The 24,542-nt window shown below is 49.9% G+C and overlaps 1 non-coding gene across 1 annotated transcript; it reads right to left on the bottom strand.

Moving 5' to 3' along the window:
• Nucleotides 1-21,537: 21,537 nt before the first annotated feature.
• Nucleotides 21,538-21,644, bottom strand: LOC143678422 (U6 spliceosomal RNA). Its single transcript, XR_013173233.1, has one exon. It is a non-coding gene; the product is annotated as a U6 spliceosomal RNA (small nuclear RNA).
• Between the last annotated feature and the right edge of the window lie 2,898 nt (nucleotides 21,645-24,542).

Genomic DNA, 24,542 nt, shown 5'->3' on the forward strand with positions numbered 1-24,542 from the left:
CCGGAGTAAGGTCCTCTAACCCTGGGCCCAGGGTAGGAGCAGGAACCTAAGAGTACTATTTTTATGCAAACTCCTAAAGCCAGGAGCTCTAGGTGTTCACCCAAATCACTCCCTGTCAGATTTTGGGCCAGCTGCTCCAACTCTCTGGGGCCCAGGTTCTTCATTTATAAAATGTGGGGTCTGGGCAAAGAAATTTTCAATTCCTCTACAGAACTAAACTCCCATTCTAAAATTCATCCTAAATTCACTTCAAATATGTGTGTTGCATACCTGCGGGGGGGCGAGCATGGTGGTTAGTGCTTCTACATACACAATCTTGCTTCACCCATGATTCAACCACTCCACACCCCCTTCCTGGTCGAGACAAGTTTAGGGAGCTGTGACCAGGCTAAATAATCCCAAAGTCTGGGACGGATGCAATAAATGATGGGAACACAAGTTCAAGGAGATCCGAGAGCCAGCATCCAAGGCTGAGCCCACTGTCCACCCGAAGCAGCAGTCACAAGGGGCTGGGCAGAGAGGTGACCACCGGCCACGAGGACGTGTTTCCCACTTGGTCTATGGAGAAGGAGGGAGCTGCTTAGGGCAGCAATTCAAACACTACACATACTCACCAAAAATGATTGAAAGCTCTGATTGTCATATCTGCTCATAAAGTAGAGGTCTGCACCCAGGAGAGTGAGCAAGCATGGACAACAGAGGAGATAACTTTGAAAGAGAGTTAAAGTTCAACCCAACAATTCTTGGGTGTTAATTCTGAGACAGGACTGCAGGAACTGGGGGACAAGACCCCTTAACCCTTTTTTCTGTTTCTCCAGAGCTTCACAGCCCCCATCCCATTCCTGAGGCCAAGTTCATGTGCGTTCCACCTGACCTCGGCTGGCCAGACCCCTCGGAGGCAGGACCACCCAGGGCCATGACCTCCTAGCTGATTTTGGTGCATCTCTCAATTCTCCAGCCTCAGTTTTCTCAACTGAGAAATGAGCCTTCCGAGGACCAAATGAGATTAACAGCACCCAGCACAGAACAAGCATCCAGTAACTGGTAGGTATTCACATTATTTCCTTCTTGAATGGGAACAAAAAAAGAGAATGGCCAGTTTGGAACCAGGTCACCCCTGTCGTCTTTCCTAAAGGATAAATTTGCCACTCAGTCCCCAAGGCCCTGAGTCCTTGGGATGTGCATTCAGGCACAGAGTGCTGGTAGTCCCGCTGCAGGGCTGTCTGGTCAACCACCCACCCCACCCCACCCCGGGGCCTCACCCGACATTGATGTGGCATATAACGTCTTTGGAACACAACACCGCTGCTTTGCAAATAGGATCCTGCTCTTCTTTGACCCCAGAGGAGGGTGAGGGCTTTTCATGTCCCTTAAGTGGCTGCAGACCTGGTAAATCTTGCCCCTCGATGGGGGCAAGCGTCCCGTCTGCCATCCCTTTAATAATAGCAGGATGCCTGTTTTACATTCTTCCTAACACACCTGGCTCCTCTAAGAAGGGCAGGGAAAATGACAATGGGTATAGGAGGTGTCCGCCCTGTGCTGGTGGCTGCGCACGCTCGACCCAATTCCACACCCACAGGCACCCTGTAAACGGGGGTGGCCCTGGCTACTGTTTACAGGTGCAGGAAATGAGACCTTCTGAGGATAAAGCTTATGGCTCCTCACGGACAGGGAGACTCCTTTATTTCTGCCTTCACCCTATCATATCCCTTCCCTCACATGATGGAGTCAAGAAGGCCAGGACTGTTTGAAGGTGGGGGTGGGACAGATTATAGGAGAGTGAAATCGTTGGAGAGAAAAATAACCTTGATTTTCTGACCACATATGCAACATACGATTACCTACATCCACACACATACATATTGGTTTGACAGAATAAATGTATTTTGAGGGAGGTCTTTGCAGCAAGCAAACAAGGGTCAACAGAGAGGAGAGAAAATATGCACCAATATTTCTATCCAGTGAGCCAAAGGGCAACAATCTCCTTCATAGAGCTGGGGGAATCGAGAGGAGAAGAGAGGTGAGTCCTTTCCTTCTTGCTTAATTTTGGGTAAAGGTGGGACTACCAAATCCATTTGTTGTTAGGCGCATTTGTTAGGCACAAATTCATTTGTTGTTAGTACTATATGCTGGGTACTATATGCTTCGGCCAAGAACAAAACAGACTCTGAAGGATACATGGCAGGTCTAGGGCTGGGGAAAGGCTGAGAGGCCGTAAGACGGAAGAAGTGGACGCTGGGGCAGCCTGCCCAGGTGAGCTGGCAGAGTGTCGGCCCCTGAGCACAGGAGCCCATCTAAGGGTGGCCATGTGTCCCAGTTCAGGACCGTGAAGTAGCAGGTGAGGTCTGCTGGGCACTCCCTGAGAGCCCAGCTCTCTGGCTGTGTGTATGTGAAGCCCAGAGCTGAAGCCGTAGGGCCACCCAAGGGAAGCCAGGCTTAGCTCGAAGCAGGTGCTGCAGAAGGAAGAACAGAGGTGGGGAATTTGAAAGGGGGCTGTCATCTGTGTCAAATATTCTTGAGGAGTTGATTAGACTGGGAAGTGAGCAGGGCCAGTGACTCAAGCATCAGATGGAGAAGGGTGCTTGTGACTCTTGTAAGAGGCTTTCCTGGATTAGGGGACGCCGAAGGAAGGCAGACTGGGCTCCTTGTCAACAGAGCCCAAGGGGCAGAGTGGCCCTGGTCACTGCCACAGAGTGAAATGACAAAGAGCGTTGGGTCCACGGTGTGGAATCGAGTTTTAGCTCTGCCACAAATGACTGCTGGGACCTTAGCAAACCACTCACCCCTGAGAGCCTCCGCTTCCTAAACCTAAAGTGGAGACAAATGCACCCAGCCCAGAAGGTGTCTGTGAGGCCTTGCTGACACCTGGCACACAGTGTGACCTCCGTGAACGCAGCCATGCCCAGGCCATGACTCCGCAGTAGGTGCCAACGCAAGAGCCCCAGCGACCACAGCTTCCCGGGGGAGGGGCGGACATGAGGGCAGGTACAGAGAGCTCTTGGCAGAGTGCCTGCCCCCAACAAGTGCCCAGCAAACAGCAGCTGCTATAATGGGGGGCCCTATTTTGAGTTTTGCAGCTCAGGAGTCAGAGAGTTGCTTGGACTCACGTGGCACCTCCATCACACGCAGAGATTGGGCAGAGGAAGCCAAGGCACCCCCACGTCACATTCACTGGCCAAAGGGACCTGTGTGTCTCCCTGTGTCTGGGCCCAGGCCTCGGAGCCTGGAGAAACCTGCTTCCCAGCACGGCTCCCACATTCCGCCTAGGTGGAGGGCCTTTATATGGCAAAATCCCATGGGCTGGATTTAATGAGCTCCTTACTGGACTTCAGAAAGCACTCCTTGCGAGAACAATCCCTTCTCTATCCACACAAAGTGCTGATGCCAAGGGAATGTTTGTATTTGGTTATTCTCCTGGTCTCCTCTTGATGAGAACTGGTTATTTATGGGAAGGGTTGATCTAAGCAACTTGGGGCCAGGACTGAACCATCCCTGGGGGGCGGGGAGAATGTGCTTTCTTGGGGTTGAGGTTGACAAAAAATTGAGCACCTACCGTGTGCAAAGTGAAGCGTAGGGTATACTAAGATGAAAAAAGCAATTCTTGACTTCAAGACGGTCTCTATAATATAAGAGAGGAAATGCACAGTGGTTAATTGAAGGGAATGAGTCATCTGAAAGAAGAGTGGACCCCTTGACCTTCAGGCTCGCATTTGTAAAAGTTTTCGTTTGAGAGAGCAGGCCCCACTGGCACGGGAAGGAGCCAGGTGCAGTCATTTGATCATCGGCCCCCAGACCCCCACCCGCAAAGGGCCCCACTCTGGATTAGGTCAAGAGAGGACCCCCCACGTATCTGAGGGTAACACACCCCCTCAGCTGCTGCATCTGCCGCTAGCCCATGTAACCTGGCCACCGTACCAGGAGCCCTGCCTGGCACAGCCGGTGAGGGGCAGTTCAGCAGGGAAGTGGGAAAGGAGGTCAAGGACCCCAGTGGGAAAATGGGCCACTCGGGCTCTCAGTCAACTGCAGCTACAGGCTTCTAGGAGGTCTCCCTATTCGACCCAAGCTACATAGAACTTCCATTCCCACCTCTGCAGAAGCCAGTCTGAAGCACGTCGATGTCAGCCTGTCCCCTGCTCTAGAACCTTCAGTGGCTCCCACTGCCAGGCTCCTGCTTCAATTCCTCAGCCCTGCATCCAGAGCCCGCCACCATCTGACTCCGGTTTACCCTTCCAACCTGACCCCCTGGTCCCCGTGCAGAATACTTTCCCCTGGCTGCATCTGTGGAATCCTTGCTGTCAGCCTTAAATGCCTCTTCCGGCATGAACTGGCACACAGACTTCCCCTCCTGCCCCAGCCCCATCCCCCTCCCGAAACGACCGCTATCTTCTCCCTCCACTTCCCCTGCGTTTTACACCTGCCTGGGGTCACTTGTCCCACTCAGGGCTTCTCCTATTCCACTGCCTTGGAAGCGCCCTGAGATCAGGGTCTCTGTCCTGTTCCTCTCTGTCTCCCTTCCCCAGAGTCCCACAGGGTCAAGGCGCTGGCAGTGCCCTTATCTCCTCTGTCCCCGTCCCCTCCCCAATCAGCACGCCCTCTCCCGAGGACCAGGTGGCCAGGGCCGCTGCAAGCCTGACAGCAGCCGTCCTCATGGCTGCTGAGTGTTGGCACCGCATGGAACTCGATTGCTGTGAAGGCCGGACTGGCCTCTTCCCTGCCTGACCGTGGGAAGCTCGGTCACCATATCCATTGATGGGAGTGCCTCCTTGGACAGTCCTTCTGAGCGGACTTCTTACAAAGAAGTCTCTGCAGGAGCTGGGCCCACTCCCGAGTGGGATAAGCTTTGCCTTGCCTGGGTTTTCTTGGAGAGTATCTCCTCTGGCTCCCCTCTCATCTCTCTGATTGCACCCCCTCTGACCTCGCTGCCAGCACCTCCTCCTCCAGGCCCCCAGTCCCTGCAGCCGTTGGTGCTCCTCTCCCCTGTCTCCCCACCCCTGGAGGACTGGATCCCTGCTACAGCTTCTACCATACCATCGCTTCAAAGCTGCTGACCCAAAAAAACTCCAGATGTCAATTTCCTGTCTCCCAACACCCTCTGGGCATTGGCGCTGTATATGCAGTTAGCACCTGAGTCAGCAGCCTATCACCCCCAAATATCTCCACCCCTTCTGTAAAATCAAATCCAAAAGCAGAACCTTTTTTCTCCTGGGTTTCCATATTCTGCCAGTGCCACTGCCCAGAGCACATGGGGCCTCCAGAACCCGTCCTGTTGACCTTCAAGGGCTCAGAGGCACTTACGATACAGGCGCCCTCAGAAATCCCCCCAGAACCTCTCTTCCTCCTACCCAGGCTGCTTCCCCTGGCCCTGCTGCTGCTGTCCATCCCTCTCTCTCGGACCACCTCCTCCAGCACCAAGCCCAGTTGGAACTCCTTCCCCGGCTTTCAACCTTCCAGCTGTTCCCCCGCTGCAGACTTGGGTTCCCTCCTTTACCAAGCATGGCTGGAGGCTGAAGATGGAGTAACAGAGCCCCCTTTCAGCAAGCCTCCCCTCCCCCACACCCCACACTCCCAGGTCCTCAAGCAGCATCTCTAACCAGGCTTGGGCCCATCTCAATAGGCTCCATCAGTTTTCTGAGCGGGAAACCCAGAGCCATTCACTCTTCTGACTTAAGGACTCTGGGATTTCCCTGTCTCCGTCACCCTGGCTTGTCATGACCCTCCAACATCCACCTTGGACCAGTGCCTCCCCTGAGTTGCAGTCCTGCTTTCATTCTAGTGCTCGGGCTCTACAGGGAGGATGGAAGTGATGTCCATCAACTCTGAACCCCCAGGCCTAGCAAAGGGATCTCTAAATGCTCAGTGAATGAAGATGTATTGGATGAATGCCTGGCTGCCATGTGCGAAATCCGGTATGAAGTGCCAGGTGAGCCCAGAAGCCCGGCCCTGGGGAAGGGGTCGGATGTGCACATATGAGGAAGATCACAGCAGCAGAAACCCTGTGGTGGGCCCAGACTTAGAGCGCTGCAGGACTTCTGAAAAAGAAGAGGTGCCCAAGGGCTGGGGCTTCAGTGACACCCTGCAAAGCATGTAAACTTAGATAAGTAGAGAGGGTGTGAGGTTAATGCAGGGAAGAAAGGAGAACAGAGGAGAGTACAAGAAATGGTGCTTGGCTAATAAGAGGCAATGAGTAGACCTACTTGGTGAGGCCAGATTGGAGAAATGGAGGGTCAATGAATATAAAGATTTAACTAACTTTTATTGAGTACCTACTAGATGCCAGACACTCTTATACATGTTTTCTACATAGATTAGCTTATTTATTCCTTACAACCCTGTGAGACAATTACTAACATTATACCCATTTTACATATGAGGAAACTAAGGCACAGAAAGGTCCTATTACTTGCCCATGGTCACACAGTGATTATGTAGCAGAACAGGGATTCCAACCCAGAGAACTTGAGGCCAGAGCCCACACTCTTACCCAGCACCCTGTCCAGGCCTTTATCCTGAAGGAAGTAAAAAGATGCTTAATATGGTGAGTGGGGTGTGAAGGGGAGAGGGCACGAAGAGGGACATACACCCACTGGGGTTTGGGAAGTATTCATATAAGAGCGCTCCGTAGGGTAGATTTGAAAAGGCAACACTGAAATCAAGTGGGCTAATTCAAGGGAAAGGAAGATGGTGCTGTTGGCGCAGTGCAGGCCTTCAAAGGGAAACCTGGTTTGAATTCCAGGGCAGCATGAATAGGCAGCTCAGTCCTTCCTCAGGGACTCAGTTTCCCCACTGGTACATTGATAGGAATAACTGGGGTCCCTTCTAGCCGTGAGGTTCTCTGGTTTCATAAGGATTTTGCTGTAGTCTGGACGCGAGGAGATGGCCGCCTGGCTTAATCCGCGGCACAAGATCAGCCAAACCCCAGCTGCATCCCAGGCTATTGCTGGAGCCTTCCCACTTGGCAAACACTGCCTCATCCCATCGTGCCCTGGGCTAAACCTCAGCCCCTGAAGGGAAGGGGTGGTCTTGTCTCCTCTGAGTTTTCTCTCAGCAGACAGCTCCGTACACACACAGCAGACCTTCACTAAAGGCGTATTAGCTTGTAAATAACCCGCAGGAGTGCAGGTCTGAGTCACGCTGTCTGGGTTTTTAGGTGCGTGATTACATCAGGCACCAGATATTCAGGACTGGTTCCTGGGGCCCAGCTTGGAACTGCAGGAGTTTCTCAGCCTTGCCAAGGACAGAGACCCGGTCCTTTAATTCAAGGCCCAGCAATGGCACTTTGTGGCTGAGTGATAATCTCTCTAAGTGCCCTTCATCTGTAAAGTAAGACTAGTTATGCCCACCCCTCAGGGTGATTGCAAGGGTCAAAACAGACAGTGTCTGCTGTGTGTTTTGTATTTTATGAAATGCTGTATTAATATAAGGTTGTGCAAATTCTTCATGTTCTGGCTTCCGGCCTGACTTGGGACTAGTGCCATTTAATTAAATGACTAGTGCCATTGACTCAGCACTCTCTTCCTTCCTTGCATGCATTATGTACTTTAAAATGCCTATGGTCCCATTTGTGTGTCCATTTCCACCCCCAGCCCCCACCCTTGCCCTCAGGCTCTAGGGATCCATTTTCTCCTCATCCTTCAAGGCCTCGCGTGTGTTTCCCCGCTGCCCATTCGAGTCAGAATTGGTTCTCTCTTCTGGTACGAACCATACACAGATGCATGGGTGTGGCCATATCCCAATCAGAGCTTATTTACCAAAACAAGCGCTGGGGCAAATTTGACCCACGAGTCTTATTTTGTCCCCCCCCACCCCCACTCCCCCAGCTCTAAATTCCTTAAGGCCACTACAAGGTCCTATCCGTCCTCGCTCACATCCCTGAGACCTAGCACAGAGTTTAGTCCCAAGAGGTCACAAACGATAAAGGGAGGAATAGGTAAATAAATAACAGTGATAATAATGGCCATTTTGTTTTCTTTTTTAATAAGAGAAGCTGTAGGTTTACAGAAAAATCATGCAGAACGTACAGAGTTCCCATGGCACCTCCTCCCTCACAAGCAGTTTCCCCTATTATTAATATTTTGCATTAAGATGTTACCTTTGTTAGAATTGATGAAAAATATTATTATAATTATACTATTAATTATAGTCCATAGATTACATTCAGATTCATCGTGTTGTTTTGTTCTAGTGGTTTTAAAATTTTTTGTTATAGAAACATTATACAAAACCTAACATTTGCCCTTTAACCACTTTCAAATATGTAATTCAGTTCTGTTAATGGCATTCGCAATGTCGTGCTATCATTTAACCACCCATTACCTAAATGCATCCATCCCCCAAACAGAAACGCTGTACCAATTCAGCAGTAACTCCCCATTCCCTACCCATCCCCCAGCCCCTGGTAAGCTGTCTTCTAGTTTCTGACTCTGTGAATTTGCTTATTCCAATTGTTTCATGTCAGTGAGACCACACAATAAGTATCCTTTTGTGTCTGCCTTATTTCACTTAACATGATGTCTTCAAGACTCATACATATTGTAGCATGTATCCTTGTGTATCCATTCATCTACCAATGGACACTTGAGTTGCTTCCATCTTTTGTCAATTGTGGATAACACCGCTATGAAGATTGCTGTCCAATTATCTGTTCAAGTCCCTGCTTTCAGTTCTTTTGTGTAAATACCCACTAGAGGGATTAATGGGTGATATGATAATTCTACCCTTATTTCCTGGCTGCACCTTTTACACTTCCACCAGCAATGAATGAGTGTTCCTACTTCTCTACTCCTCTTCAGCCCTTGGAGTTTTCCTTTTTTTTAATGGTATTAGTTCTAGTGAGTATGAAATAGTATCTCATTGTGGTTTTGATTTGCATTTCCCTGATGGCTGGATGAGGTTGAGTATCTTTTCAGCTGCTTTTTGGCTATTTGTAGAAATGTCTTTGAAGAAATGTCTGTTCAATTCTTTTGGCCATTTTTAAATTGGGTTGTCTATCCTTTTACTGTTGAGTTGTAGGGCTTCTTTATATATTCAGGATTAAACCCTTATCAGAATATGGTTTCCAGACATTTTCTCCACTCTTTAGGTAGTCTTTGTTCTTTCATGATGAAGTCCTTTGATGTACAAAAATTTTTAATTTTGATGAAATCCCATTTATCTACTTTCTCTTTAGCTGCTTGTGCTTTTGGTATCAAATCTAAGAAACCATTTTTGAATACAGGTCTTGAAGAGCTTTCCTTATGTTTTCTTTCTAGGAATTTTATGGTACTGAATCTTATGCTCAGGTCTTTTATCCATTTTGAGTTAATTTTTATATATAAGATGAGGTAAGGTCCACCTTCACTCTTTTGCTATGGATATCAAGTTTTCCCAGCACCATTTGTTGAAAAGACTATTCTTTCCCAATTGAGTGGACTTGTCACCCTTGTCAAAACTCAGTTGATTGTAGATGTGAGAGTTTATTTCTGAACTCTCAATTTGATTCCATTGGTCTATGTGTCTGTCCTTATGCCAGTACCACACTGTTTTGATTACTGTAGCTTTTTAAATTGGGAAATGTGAGTCCCACAACTTTGTCTTTCTCAAGATGGTTTGGCTATTTGGGGCCCTCACCCTTCCAAATAAATGTGATTGGCTTTTCCATTTCTGCAAAGAAAGATGTTGGAATTTTTATTGCTATGGTATTGAATCTGTAAGTAGCTTTGGGTAGAATTGACATCTTTACAATATTTCAATCCACGAACACAGAATGTCCTTCTATTTATTTAGATATTCTTTGATTTCTTTCAGCAATACTTTGTAGTTTTCTATATACAAGCTCTTTTTATCCTTTTTAAATTTATGCTCAGACACTTGATTCTTTTAGTTGCTATTATAATGGGACTTTTTCTTAATTTCCCCTTCAATGTTTTTCATTACTAGCACATAGAAACACTACTGATTTTTGCATGTTGATCTTGTACCTGCCCCCCCCACCACCACCACTATGTTGAATTCATTTATTCAGCAAAGCCCTAGTGGCTTTATTGTGGATTTTTCAGGATTTTCTCTGCATAGGATTATGTCACCTGTGAACAGGGAAAGTTAAAGTTGTACTTCTTCCTTTTCAAGTGGATACCTTTTTTTTTTTTTTCACCTAATTGTTCTGGCTAGAACTTCCATAGCATAGAACAATGCTAAATAACAGCAGCAACAGTGGGCATCCTTGTCTTATTTCTCTTCTTAGGGGGAAAGTGTTCAGTCTTTCACCATTGAGTATGATATTACCTGTGGGTTTTCTATATGTGCCTTTTGGAAAGTTGAGGAATTCCCAGATCCTGCAAAAGCCCACAGGAATTTCTGGGGAAAGGGATGGTGAGAGGTGGGAGCAAGGGCCAGACCTTGCTCAGAACCCAGCTTCCTGTTCCCTACCCCCTGTCTGGAATCACAATAGTATCCTTAAAGGGGGAACAAAGCAGGCCTGAAGAGCAGGGTCAAGGGAAGGGACCTGCCTTCTAAGTCAACTACGTCTGCCCAGATGCTCCAGGAGGCGGATTGAATGGAAGAGCCCAGGCTGGAAAGTGTGTGGTAGAAGATGAGGCTCAGGAGTACACAACTGAATTGAATTCCTACACTTCTCAGAGCCACTAAAGCATTTTGGCTCAAGCAACTGAGACTGTGACTTTGGAAACATCACCTAAAGCAATGGTCAGCAGACTGCAGACCAGGAAGCAATTGAGAGGCAGTTGTCCTAGGTGAGCCTTTGGGACACCCAGAAGCAGGTGACAGTATGGGGGACAGAGTCAAAGGCCCACTTGACCTTTGCCAGAACTGCTCATCTACTCTACCTCATCCTGCTACTCCCTTTACTCCTTCATTCACTCTACAAATATAGACTGCATCCTACTATGTGCAGGCACTGTGCAAACACAGATGCGTTCCATTCTCTCTCTCCCCCCATCTTTTCTCTTTCCTTTCCTCTCTTCTTCATGCCTCTCAGTCTCGCTTCCCTCTCTCCAGCTCAGAAATGAGTCTACATATTTACAACAAGGGAGATTTAGTGAGGGGGTTGGCTACCCAAATATGGGAAAAGCTTAGAACTCTACTAGGGGGTGATAAGGCAACACAAGGCAGCCGGAAGCAGCTCCCAACTTCAAGTGCTGGAGAGGCAGAAAAGGAGAGACCTATTACCGGAGCTCAGGGCCAGGGTCTCCTGCCAGAAGCTGGAACCACAGCAGTCGTAGCTGGCAGGAGCCAGGAACCCAAAGGAGAGGACAAAGCCACTGCCAGAAACACCAGCTGAGGCTGAGGGAGACAGGGAGAACCAGCTGGACCATCTCCCTTCCTACCACAGAAGCTACTGACAGGGCCTGCCGGGCTGGTCTTCCCGTGACTCAGCACAGCAGGAGGTGGGCAAAGAAAAAGAAAGGGAGCAAATGGGCTCTAGGGGGTTGGCTGCACATTTTCTCTTACCAAGGAGCTATGCTGCGCTCCATCCCCTGCCTCTTGGGTTTGGCCTCTGGATATTCAGAAGCCCTGGATTCCCTCTCACGTTCCCCACCTCCCTCCCTCGACCACTTGCTCAGCGCTGGCTCTGGGAGAAGTTGGAGAATGAAGAACAGCCCCCGCCCTCCAGGAGCCCACGGGCTCAGACGCCACACTCAGACCACGCAGTACAGGACCCCAGGCTCAGCCGCAGAAGTGGGCATGGGCAGAGGTGGCCCCGAGGAAGGAGTGGCCGGTCCTGCCTGGGGTGGGCACGCCGAGCCTGCGTGGAAGCCGGATCTAGAAGGATATTTCACTGCTGAGTAAGCAGATGAAGAGCTTTCCAGGCAGAAGGAACAGCTTATGCACAGACACGGAAAGAGAATTATCAGCCTTTGGGGGGTGTGTGACAATGTGGGGAATGATGGGGTGACATGATCCATAAGAGGGCTAGTTGCTGGGAGGGCTTATTAGAGTATTTATTTTGCGAGCTATGTTAGGATTTAAGCAAGAAAAAAAGCATATTAGGGCTAAGCTTTCGAGAATTCATTCTAACTACAGGAGGTAGGAGGGGCTGGAGGTGAGTCCAGAGGCTGGAAGCCCATGGAGGAAGCTATTGCAGGAGGCGATGCTAGCGGAGGTGAAATCGGCATCCCTGGAAGGAATCCACAGGGCTTTATTATACTCCAGGTTTGATGATTTGCAAAAAGAAAAAGAAAATAAAACCTTTTGGGAAAAGTCGAGCGTTTTCCCAATAAATCACTTATCAGGGGCCCAGGCTGCTGAGCTGCAGGGGAAAAGGAGTAACTGCACTGAACCGAGCTCTGGGGGAGGCGGCAGCGGTCCCCTCCCCCGGGCCCGAGTGCCAGGCCTCTCCCTGGGGCTGCTCTGCCTCCAGGAAGGGCGCACGGGGGTTCGGAGCGCCGCGGCAGCGTGGCCAGGAGAGGAGCTGCAGGGCCTGGGGTGCGAATTCAACCAGCGCGTGGTGAGCAGCCCGAGCCCAGAGCGTGAGGCTGCGCAGAGGCGGCCTGCGGACCCCAGGTGACCCGGCCTGCGCGCCTGCTCGGCTGTTGGCCCCCACCTCCCACGGGTGTCGCAGCACCTGCTCTGCCGTCAGGGGCACAGGGTCCCATCACTCTTTCAGCTTGTTAGACCACGGGGGCGTTTGCTGAGCGGGAGGGGGTCCTCTGGATCTCTACCATTCCAGGTCTGCCTTGTGTAACCAACCGTGGATTTCTTAAAACTTTTTTTTTTAATCAAATGACTTGGCTACCACCACCTGTCACCTCTTAAGGAAATTCAGGTGATGGGAAGTGGGAAGCATCCCACTGTGGCAAGGAGTCCAGTATGAAGACTTAATTTACTTGCCAGACTGTTGCAATTGACAGTTCTGGAATTCGAGCTTGAACCCTCCCGTGGCCTTATGCTCCCAGTTTCCGGGGGGGGCCGTTCCTTCAACTCCATTTCCTGAGACTAGGCCTGGTGCGTGCAAGCTTTGTGTCTTTGCTTTATGACAGTCGCGTGGAGAAAGAAGAATCTTCTACTCTCCAGGTCCCACGTGGAGGTCAGTGTTTGGAGAGCTGAAGACGCAGCAAGCCGCCTCCCAGGGGCAGACTCTGCGAAAGGAAGACTGGAAGGTGGGGGGCCAAGGAGTGAAGGCCAGACGATGGGAGTTATGGGCTTGCGGGGTGGCGCTTGGTGAGGGATGATGGAGCAGGACTCAGGACCTGGCTGAGAAGAGAAAGCTTGACACGGGAGGTAGACTGAGTCACAAGAGCGGCAGTGAGTAAAGCAAGGCTGAAGATCAAGGGAGCTGCCTCGGATGGAAAATGACCGTGGCAGGGACCCACAAGAAGAGATGGCTCATGGTCAACATTAGGTGCCGTGTTCCACTTGGAGCGAAGACGTGTGCGGCATGGTGGTGACACAAGGCCAGCTCTTCCTCAGTCCTTGCAGATAACTCTACCCCCACTCCTACCCCAGGCCCCCCACTCAGACCCCCACCCCCACCTCCAGGCCCCCAGACCCACCCCAGGTCAGACCTAAGCCACCTGTTGCTGAACTTAACTTTCCTACTCACTGCCGACGGGGCCTTGCCATAGTTCCTTATCCTCTCCACGCCTTGGCTCAAGTAAGTTAATTTACAGGAAGTGGCTGGAACAGCGTCTGGCACATGGTGATGACTCAACAAATGCCATTATTATTTTCGTCATTCGTCATCATCTGCCTTTTCTTTCATGCTCCAGGTGTGAAAAGAATGGCTTCCAAAAAGTATGAGCCAGAAACTCTCACCGTGTTCTACAAGGAGGGAAAATGAGGCTGAGGGAAGTTGGTATTGGTCTGACGCCACATGGCAGGTGAGTGTAAGGGCAAGATTCAAATCCAAGTCTGCCTTGCTTTAAGGCTCAGGCCCTTTCCACCTTAAAGAGGGTGAAGTCACTTCTCACCCCTCTTGGTTCCTCATATCCGCAGGACTGCTGCATGTGGGACACTGTCGTGGGCTGCTGGGAAGAGCACCAGCCCTGGAGTCAGAACATCTGGGTTCTAGGTCCTACCTGCTGGCCATGCGACCTGGGCACATCACCTCTATTCTCTGGACCTTGGTTTCCCCATGGAAAATGGATAATTACCCACCTCTGAAGGGTGCTGGGAGGAGGGTAAAATTTTCCCAGGGAAAATGCCAAAGATGGCACAGGTGACAAGGCAACTCAGATGGTTCTGCATCTCCTTCCACCTCACGTGACCTCTCGGAGCTTTCTTTTGGCTCCTGCCTTTACCCCTGGCCCTTGGAAGCTCCCATGCCTCCATTTCAGAAACACCTTTCTGCCTTTTGTTCCCTCTTTGTTCTTATGTTTCCTTTCCTGGGATATTTCATCCATTCCCTAGATGCCAGTTCCTGTCTGCAGTTAGTGTCTGGATCTGCACTTGCCTCTGCACGTCCTGGCTGGAGAACACAAAGCACTGTCTCGTGCCAAGGATGGCAGAATGAAGGATGGGGTAGAGCTCACGTGCAGCTGCTTCCCTTTGCACCCCCAGCATGCTGTGGCCTTCTTCCTCCCAGCCCCTGACATCTGAGCCCTGGGGCTTCTCCCTCTCTAACCAAACCTGAATCTGGACTGAATCTGAAATCTCTTAACAGTCAGTGAGAGTGACAGGTCACAGCTAACACCTTCCAGGAGCATTTGCTTTTTAATGAGGTCAGAATCTTCTGCCAAAGCCCTGAAATTGCCCTGTGGAATTTCACTTTGGTGCATCTCCAAAGGCAGGGTGATTGTTTTCTGAGCACGGGGCCTTCCTGGAGAAGGCTCACCAGGCAGGTCCTGGGGTCCCCGCTATGTGCCAGGCCCTGGCAGCATCTCTGAACATTTCCGTTTTGTTTGGGCAGTATCCTGGTCATACCTGTCACACCTATGATACCTCGTACCTGTGTATCTTAAGATGTGGCTGGCATTCATCCTAAGATCTCAAAGAGCTCTGAAAAGGTTGATTAATGCAAGGCACTGCCTAAAAAAGCAGATCCACAGGCAGCAACCTCCAGCTAAAGTGCAATTCCCTTCACACCTGTAAGCCTCCATCAAGCGAATAAGTCAAGGATTCTGATAGTCCACGTCAGCACTTGTTCCAGCAAAGAGATGATGTGACCCAAGTGCTTTGCACTACAATTTTTGTTACACTCCTAGCTGGTTTCTAAGAAATATTCTCATTAATTTTCCATTTATATCAGGCACCTACATTAACATAGGGGTTCACATGCCAGCTCCCCATCCCATCTTTCTAGCTATGTGACCTTGGGCAAGTCCTGTGAACTTTGTCTCAATTTCCTCATCTATAAAATGAGACAATAATCCCCAACCCTCGGGATTGTTATGAGCCTTAAATTAGTTACTCTCTGCCTCAGTACAGGGAAGGACTCAGCCAAAGCTGGGTCCCTGCTCCCTTCCTCCCCCACCTTCCCCCACTCTCCCACTGTTTGCTGCCTATCACTTAGAGAAATAAGCAGAAAGATACATTCACTGCACTCTGGTACCAAATGTTGTGAAAGGAAGTATGTCTGACTTTTAAAAAGCACTGACCCATGTTCCTTTTGTTTGAAGACTTTTCAAATGTTTGGTTCCCCTTTTCTGCTCTTTACTAGGAAAACTAGGGAAGAGCAACAGTGAAAGATGCACTGAAGAGAAAGGTGCAGAGAGCTGTGTCTGATGCCCGTGGGTTGGAGATACTGAAATAAGCAGACTGTTCTGAACATCGAGTTCATTGGCAGTCTACAAAGTGGAACTATTATCTCAATCCAGGCGGCAGTGGATAAGGGGAGATCCAGCGAAGGTGTCCATCCTTTGGGAGCACATGGCAATGGAACGTGCCGTCGGTATGGCTGGCATCCAGCCAAAGATCAAGACAACAGAGAAGCCGTGTGCAGTTCATCCCGCCCTTCTTTACCTGCTTCAGGTGACCCCGTCCTCCTAGAGCCAGGTGGGGCAGGCCAGTGACTGCCCATCACTGATTGCCTTTTGGATTCAGGGGCAGAACCAGGGGATCGAGCACCCTGGTGAAATCCAGAGAACAAATGCGGACCTGCACTCAGTGGGCACAGCAGGATGTTAGGAGACCAGGTGAGGAACTGGAATCACATGCCACAGGGGAGGCGCCCTGATGTGGTGCTGGCTGAACGGAGCAGAGGGTCAGCTGGTCTCAAAGTGCCTGGCTGGAGCCCAGTGTTCACCCTGGGGAGGGAGGGGAGCAGAGGGAAGAACAGACAGAGAAATTGCCAAGGCTGAGAACAAGTAGAGCAAGGACAGGTTAAGGTCAGGACTCAATGTCCCCAAGCCCACTGCCAGATCCAAGCATGAGCATCAGCAAGAACCGCGCCGGAGGGGGTCATGGAAACGTCCTGAGGGGAGGGGTCCCGAGAGCAGGGGTTGCGCTGGCCTTGCTCAGTGCCCGGTGCACAGACTGCAGCAGGGCTGGGCAGACACGCGCTAGGGGCTACGTGATACCAGCTGTCCTTGCCGTTGAAATTGGCAGAAGCCGATGAATGAACAAAGGAAGAGAAGCAGCCAAATGGACTAATTGTGTGCACGACACCAGAAAGGGCTTTTCTCAGCGAGCTCCTCTACCTGTCTCAAAACACAGTCAGCGCTTTTAGTCCAACACACCTCAGCCGCCACCCCCATTCCTCCTTACCTCCCCTGTCAAAATGTCCCAGTCCTATACTCCATCCCTTCAAGTCCCAGTGGGTGATAAACTCCTCTGGACAAAGGCGTTAATGATGTCCTGCACTTCCGCTCTGTTTTATCAGAGAACCCTAGAGATGCCTCTTTAGGCGCTGGAATTTCAGGTCTGTGAAAAAGACGGGGAAGAGGCTGTACTCCCTGCACCCCCCCACCCGAGGCAGCAGCGAGCTGTGGATTTTCCCCTGTGACACAGTCACAGGAAACCCTGGGAAAGTGCAAGTGCCGTCTACTATTTCATCCCCTGGTTTTCTAGATAACTTCATGCTTTCTTTCTTAATCCTGTCTTTTTAAATGAGTCACTAATAGTCCCGTACTCTGCTGAGTAATTTGCAACCATCTCACTGGATTCTTGTAACATTCCCTCTGAGGTGCGTATTCTCAGCACAGCATTTTGCAGAGAATGAAACAGAGGCTTAGAGGTTAAATGGTTGGACCTGGACTTGAACCTGGGGTCTCTCTGGCCCCAAGGCTCTTAACTCCTCTGTGGCTGTGGCCCCGGGGGAGCTCCGAGCAGCCTTGCTCTCTGGGTTGGGCTACCCGAAGCAGGGACCAGGGTGGGCAGGGAAGACTCCCGGCAGCACGTGAGCAGGAGGCAGGGCTGTGGCGGCTGCCAGGAAGCCAGAGACAATGGGTGTGATGGTCCCCACTTGGGGTCGAGAGAGTGTGTGTGTGTTTTTCACCAGGTGCCCATCAGGACCAAGGGACCACCTTCTCTTGGCTAAAGCACGAAGGATAAACAGGCAAAAGGACAGAGCAGAATCCCTCCCAGAGATTTGTCCCGTGAGCATGGGGTGGACTAGGGGTAGGGAGGAGAATAAAGAAGAAAATACAACCTAGGACGCAAACATGCCTAGCCATTGCTGGTACCCATGGGACACCTTTGTCATCCATAAAGTGTTAGATGCCACTGTCGTCCCCTCCGCAGCAGGAAGGACAAGCACTGGCCTTAGCAGTGGTTATTCTGTCAGAATAACCCCCCTGACCTGCTAGGAAGAGAGGAAGCTAACATTTATTTGAGCATGTCGGCTTTCAGAGTGTTTCTTTCTCTTGTGTTGTTTTACTCAACCCTCAAAATAATCCTCCGAGGAAGACGTTACTACCCTTGTTTTACAGGCGGGACAGCAGAGCTTGGAGGGCTTCAGTGACCTGCCCAGGGTCACTCACATAGTACGGGGCAAAGCCATGGTTTGGACGTGTGTCTTCTAACCCCAATTCCAGGGCTCACTTTTACTTTGCAGTTCCACATGTATTATAAAACCCAGGCTATGCTCAATTGCCTGTTCCGGTGTGAAGAAAGAACCCATTATCTCGTGCATAGGGAGGGAAACATATAAAGTTCATGGCTAGTTTCCCTGCAGTCCTGCAAGCCTCCTTATCTCCCAGCCTGGCTGTGTTCACCTCTATCTAGAAAAGCCCTTCTTCCCCTTTTTAACCCACCTCAATTTCTCATGTCTTTGAAACCTTCTAGATCCACCACTCCCTGCTCCTGGTAGAAGATCTGAACCTGTTCTGGTTTGCTAGCTGCCAGAGTGCAATACACCAGAAACGGAATGGTTTTAAAGGGGGAATTTAATAGGTTGCTAGTTTACAGTTCTAAGACCAAGAAAATGTCCCAATTAAAACAAGAAATGTCCGATCTAAGGCATCCAGGAAAGATACCTTGGTTCAAGAAGGCCAATGAAGTTCAGGGTTTCTCTCTCAAGTGAGAAGGCAAATGGCAAACATGATCAGGGTCTCTCTCTCATCTGAAAAGGCATACGGCAAACATCTGCTAGCTTTCTCTCCTGGCTTCCCGTTTCATGAAGCTCTCCAGGAGGTGTTTTTCCTTCTTCATCTCCAAAGGTCGCTGGCTGGTGGACTGTGCTTCTCATGGCTGTGTCATTCTGCTCTGCTCTCTCTGAATCTCTTCCATTCTCCAAAATGTTTCCTCTTTTATAGGATTCCAGTAAGCTAATCAAGACCCACCATCCAGCTTAACAACCACTCTTGATTGAGTTACATCTCCAGGGAGATGATCTGATTACAGATTTAAACATACAGTATTGAATAGGGATTATTCTGCCTTTATGAAATGGGATTTTGATTAAAACATGGCTTTTCTAGGGTCCATACATCCTTTCAAACCAGCACGGTACCTGTGCACAGGTTCCTTCGGATCCAGGTGCATTTGGACATTACTGAAGAGCACTATTAAGATGCCTAAGGGCATGTGAACTCCTCAAGGGGAGGTCGGGTGAGGGGTACCAGGCCTGAGCTGGCAGTACGGTCCTCCTGGGCTCTGGACCCCAGCAGCACAATCAGGCAGGCCTTGGTCCCTTCCACCCCCGGTGAGGGGTCCATGTGACTCATGCTTCTTCCTGGAGGGTGGGAGTACGGTCTGTCCCCCGGCCTCACTGATGCTACCCTGCCTACCGTAGTTTGCTCAGACCAGCCTTCCCCACCCCCCAGCCCTGCTCACCCCTCGCCATCTCGGCTTGGCTTGGCCACTGCCCTGGTTACAGCTCCTCCCAACTCACCATGCTCCTGACCCTGCCCTCTCACTTCAGGGAAAAGCAGATTGGAATCTTCCCCCAACCAGGGGTGCATTAGCCGGGCATGGACTTGAATCTGGGATCTCTCTTGCCCCAACCCCCCAGGCTCCCCTGGGTGGGGGTCCCCCAAAGAAATTCAGATCCTGATCCCCAGAATTTGCAAATACTGTCAGGGTGAAACATCTTTGCAGATGTGATGAAGCAGAGGATGCCTCAGTGGAAATGCCTTCCCAGAATATCAGGTGGGTCCTGAACGCACTCATAAGTACCCTTACAAGACAGAGGCTGCGTGAGATCTGGCCCCCGCACAGGAAAGGATGTGAGAACAGAGGCGGAGGTTGGAGATCTGCGGCCCAAGCTGAGGGACGCCAGTGGCTGCCACCTGAAGCCGAAGGGGACAAGGAACAGATTCTCCCCTGGAGCCTCCAGCGGAAACGCAGCCCTGCTGTCCCGTGATTTGCAGCCCAGGGACACTGACTTCAGACTTATGGCCTCCAGAACTGTGAGAAAATAAAGTTATGTTATTTTCAGCCACTAAGTTCATGGCATTTGTTGCAGCAGCTGCAGGAAACCAACAGAGACCCCAAAGGGGTTGACTGCCCGCCCTGGTTTCTTGCAGGCCCTACTTTGACAACTGTGTCACCTGCCTCACTCCCTGAGTTTCTCCCCACCCACCACCCACCCCCTTTCTCTAAGAACCAAGAACAATAAACAGCGCTTCTTGAGCACCTACTGCATGCCTGGAGCTTCACGGGCCTCCTATCACTAAGCCAATACCTGGGAGACAGGCGCCGAGGCTGAGGGAAGTTAAGTAACTGCCCAGGCTCACCCAGCGAGAACCCCAGGGCTGCCTGACTGCAAACCCTGAACTGGGGACCCAGCTCCCTCACGGCCCCAGGGAGGGCCTTCTGGATTTCCCCAGTTCTCCGGGTCCACATGTCTCTTTCCGGAAGCTGATTGGTGTCTTGTGTAAATAAGTGGCTTTTATATACCCGACATTGGGCTCAGCACTTTTCCAACATTGTTTTTTTTGTATCCTCCCAACAGCTCTGAGCGGGAAGAGCTGTTATTATCCCTTTTTACAGATGAGGAGGTGACCGAGGAGGTGACCGCTGGTGGCAGGGTGGCATCAGCCCAGGTCCCCTGATGCCTGGCCCATGTCTCTTCCGCTGGGCCGCTGGGCCTCTCGTTTGCAGCAGTGCTGCAGCCGCCAGGGCTCAGTTCCAGCTTCTGAAAGGGCTTCCCTCCAGGGTGCGCGTGGGGTGTGCCTGTTAGCTTCCAGAGAGTTCGAAACACCCGCCACTGCCCAGACAGTCACAAACAGCCTCTGCTCGCCTCCTCCTCCTCCTCTTCGTGGGAACACTTGAGAGAGTTACGCTGCAAAATTAATAAGCTAAAAGTATAGGCAAAAATATATAAATTATTAAGACGTTGGCCATTGTAACTAACAATAATTAAAAATTGGGAAAGAAGAGCAATGTTACAGATTTCACCAAAATATGTATTTTAAGCAAAGCCCTTTAAAAACTGTATCTTAATGGAGGCGGATAGAGGGAAGAAAGCCAAGGAAGAGCGAGAGAATGAGAGGGAAAGCAAGAGTCTCTGTATTTATAAACTCTGAATGCCTAAATGGATTTATTTAGAAGCGGTGGTGATCCACATGCTTTCATAGGAAGCAGAAAAACTTAACTGAAACTGCAAGACAGAGCAGGGCCAGCAGGCAGTAAACTGCCTTTGGACGTGAATTAGGTTTTCCTGGATTTCTGGACCACCTTGGCTCTTTGTAGGCTTTGGGAAGGAAGAAAAGTCCAATGAAAGGGAGAAAGAACTCTCCCTGGCTGCCCATGTAAGCAGAATATGAAAAGACAAGGGACCAGGAGCTGGGAAACCTGGGGTTTCATCCTCTTTCTTCAGCTCATTTGCTGTCACCTCGGACAAGGCACTTCATTTCTCCTCCGGGCTTCAGATCTTCTCACCTGCAGAACATTCCTACGGCACCTCCAAATTCTAAAATGATTTTTTTTAGACTCACAACCCTGCTTTTCATTTTGTTTTTGCTTTTTTGGCCTCATGGTCTGATCATCAACCAAGAGAACGAAGCAAAGAAACTGTGGCTGCTCTGAACACAAACATTTGTGCCAAGGTCAGAAGCAGCAATCGGTGTCTAGTTCACAATCTTCCATTTCTCACACCCAAGTCCCAAGCTCAGGGGACCTGCCCTGGCCGTGCTGGCTGGAGCGACCCTGCTCGGGACGAAGCCCCTGGTGACCTTCCCGTGGTGACCTCTACCTGACTCCCTTTTTATTTATTTATTTATTTTTAATATGGATCGCTTCATGAATTTGCATGTCATCCTTGTGCAGGGGCCATGCTAATCTTCTCTGTATCACTCCAATTTTAGTGTATGTGCTGCCAAAGCGAGCACCCGACTCCCTTTTGTGGCAGCACTCCCAGAAGGCCAGCCTGTCGTTAAACCTGGGGAGTAAAGAGCATCCTCAGCAAAAGGCCAAGTGAGCATCACCTACAGCCAACCAGGCTTTTACAGGGAGACCTTTCACCATTCATCACCTCCCCAGGCCCTGCTTTAAAACATGAGCGCAGACATGGGGCTTCCTAGGGAATCCCTCCAGCCTTTCATTCACAATCGCTGAGACCCACAGGCAAGATTCTGAATTACGTTTCACCACGGCTTCAGGCCACGCTTTGTCCAGGGAGAGAAACCCAGCCCCGGGGAATGCAGAGGCCAGGCTCCAGGCTGAGAAAGGGCCTCTGTGCTGTGATCCCAAAAGTCATGGGTGGTCTTAACATATCTGGACATGTTCACCCAGAAGTCCGGAATTTAGACATATCGATAGGCACTTCTTGCCCAAAATATTTATCATGGGTGTCCCGAGCTTCTACCTTATTAATGTGTTCTTATTGGTTAATGTGCCACTTCATTATTATTTACAAATAATACAAATATCTCCGTCTTGTGTGTAGATCTTGAATCCCCAACTAGCTGACAAATTCTGCAAAGGCAGAAGACCTTCCAAATGTTTTGTTTCCAGGCCAGCAAAGTGCCTGGTGCAGAACCAAGCTGACACCAGAAGCCAGCAGCAGTGCCTTGATGCATCCCCAAAGCCCTTCTCTTTCCGCCTGCTGGTTCCTCTTCATTCCTGAGACCCACAAAGTTGTCTTTCCTCCCCCAGGTCTGAGATGACTGGGAGGGAGGGGGCGTTGAGAGAGGTGTTATTAGGTTCCAAAACAGCCCAAACTGGTCTACACAATAGCTAACATTTGCACTTAATAGGTGCCAGGCCCTCCTAAGTGCTTTATCTTACAGCCACCCTATGAGATAATGACTTTTGTCATCCCCGTTTTACAGAGAGAAAAACTGAGATCCAAAGCACATAGCTAAGAAATGGTAAGACCTGGGATTCAGACCAGGGCTGGCTGACTTGGATTCTGTATTTTATTGCCTAGGACTCATTCCCAGAACGAGTTCGCAGATTCCTTGAGAGAGACCTGATCTTTTTCTCTTCTGTGCTCTCATAGAACCTAGAGGAATCCCAAATAATTTTGGCCTCTTAGCATCTACCTGTCGACTGACTGATTGGTGGGAGAACCAGGCTCAGTGCAGTCAAGCCCCAGAGATGAGGATGACAAATGGTTAGAGAAGGACTTGGCAGAGGGAGTTTGGAGAGGTACTTAGAGCCAGGCCAATTTAGGGCGAGGGAGTGTGGACATAGAGGACCCTGCTAGGCAATAACTCAGAAGGTTCCAGAAAGCTCTGGGAAAGAAGGTGGTCTTCTCCCCTCTGAGAAGGACTCTGCAAGGAATAATGAGGCATCCAGATATAGCAAGGGCCAGAGCTGGCTTTGGGACCAAACTGAATTCAATGCCCCATCTTCAGTGGTCGCTTAGGAAACAGGGTTGCTCCTTGCAGAAGACAGCTGGTCTTCTCTCCTGGCAAAGCCCCATTTGAGAAAAATGCACAGAGCTCAACTGTTCCTACACTTTGAAAGGTCTGCAGAATTTTCTTTCAACTTCCTGGACTAAAAAGGTGAAAAATTATAGCCCCATTTTCCTAGAAGCTTATATTTAAAATTTTCATTTGTAAATCATTTATTTGGAAATGAGAATACATTTATCCATAGAAAACCACGTGTTTTACTGGGGGCAGGATTTCAGGCCAGGTCCTGCTGTTAATAGGACAGAGACCCACTATGTACTGTTACCGCCAAAATTGGACTTGTTGCCTGATGCACGCAGAGGTCAATGCCGTTACTCCAGGGTTTCAAAAAGAGAAAGAGCTGATTGTGTAGTCGAGCAGCGAGGAGACCAGAGGAAAAATCTCAGATCAGTCTCCCGGAGCAAAATGAGGTCTGCCTTATTGTTTTTTTAATACTGTCGGGGGCAAGCTGGCTAAAGGGCGTGGCTAAGGATGGGGTGAGGTGATGTGGGCTAATCCACTTGGGGGAAGGTGGGTTTAAGGGGCAGGCTTTAGCGGAGCATGCTCTGTTGCAAATCATACTTGGTCTTAAAATGGAGGCTTAGCACGCTCAGTAGCTAGAACCCGTCAGAACCAGCCTTAGCAGGTGCCACAAAAGGAAAGGAAATGGTAACTTTGCTTGCCATGGAGAAAACTTCTTCTGAATAAACATGAGGGGGTGGGAGTGCAAACATATGAAATGAAAACTTTCTAACCCAGCAAGTGGAAATGGGGTTGGTAAGTGGCAGTTTCAATATCACCTACAAATAATCACATGTTCATATAGGAAAATACATTTCCAATTCTAACTCAGCATGACAGGACAGGTTGCCCTGGAAGTAGAGATTCCTGAATATGAGAGGGTTGGCAGTGCTGTGATTCTCAATAGTTGGCTACCAGGGTTTGGAGAGGAGAACATACTTTGAGTTCTGGCCTGCAGAAGCGACAGGTTTACCAACACTGATATCTGCTGGTTTCCATGGCACAGAGGCAGAATAAGTCACACGCCTGGTCTCCACGGGGTGTAGTAAATGAGAAGGGGCTTCCCTGTACTCAGCCTATTAACCCCCAAGGCAAAGAGAGCAATACTCACCCCCCTCCCAGCTCCCTCCCAAGACCCTGTGCTTCATCTCTCTCCATCCTAGAGACAGGGGGTCCAAGAAGGAATACCTCCAAGAAGCTCCTTAGTTACAAAAAATAATCACTCTAACAGCCACTGCTCTTTTTTTTTTGAGTACTTACTTTAAGCCAAAGCTTTCATTGTTTTCCTTGATCAAATTCTCATGACCACCCTGTGAGTAGATTTATCAGTATCTTGCTTTGAATGGGAGGAGGCTGAGGTTTAACAGA

The sequence above is a fragment of the Tamandua tetradactyla genome, chromosome 3 (assembly GCF_023851605.1).
Source record: "Tamandua tetradactyla isolate mTamTet1 chromosome 3, mTamTet1.pri, whole genome shotgun sequence".
In the NCBI taxonomy this organism is placed as follows: domain Eukaryota; kingdom Metazoa; phylum Chordata; class Mammalia; order Pilosa; family Myrmecophagidae; genus Tamandua; species Tamandua tetradactyla.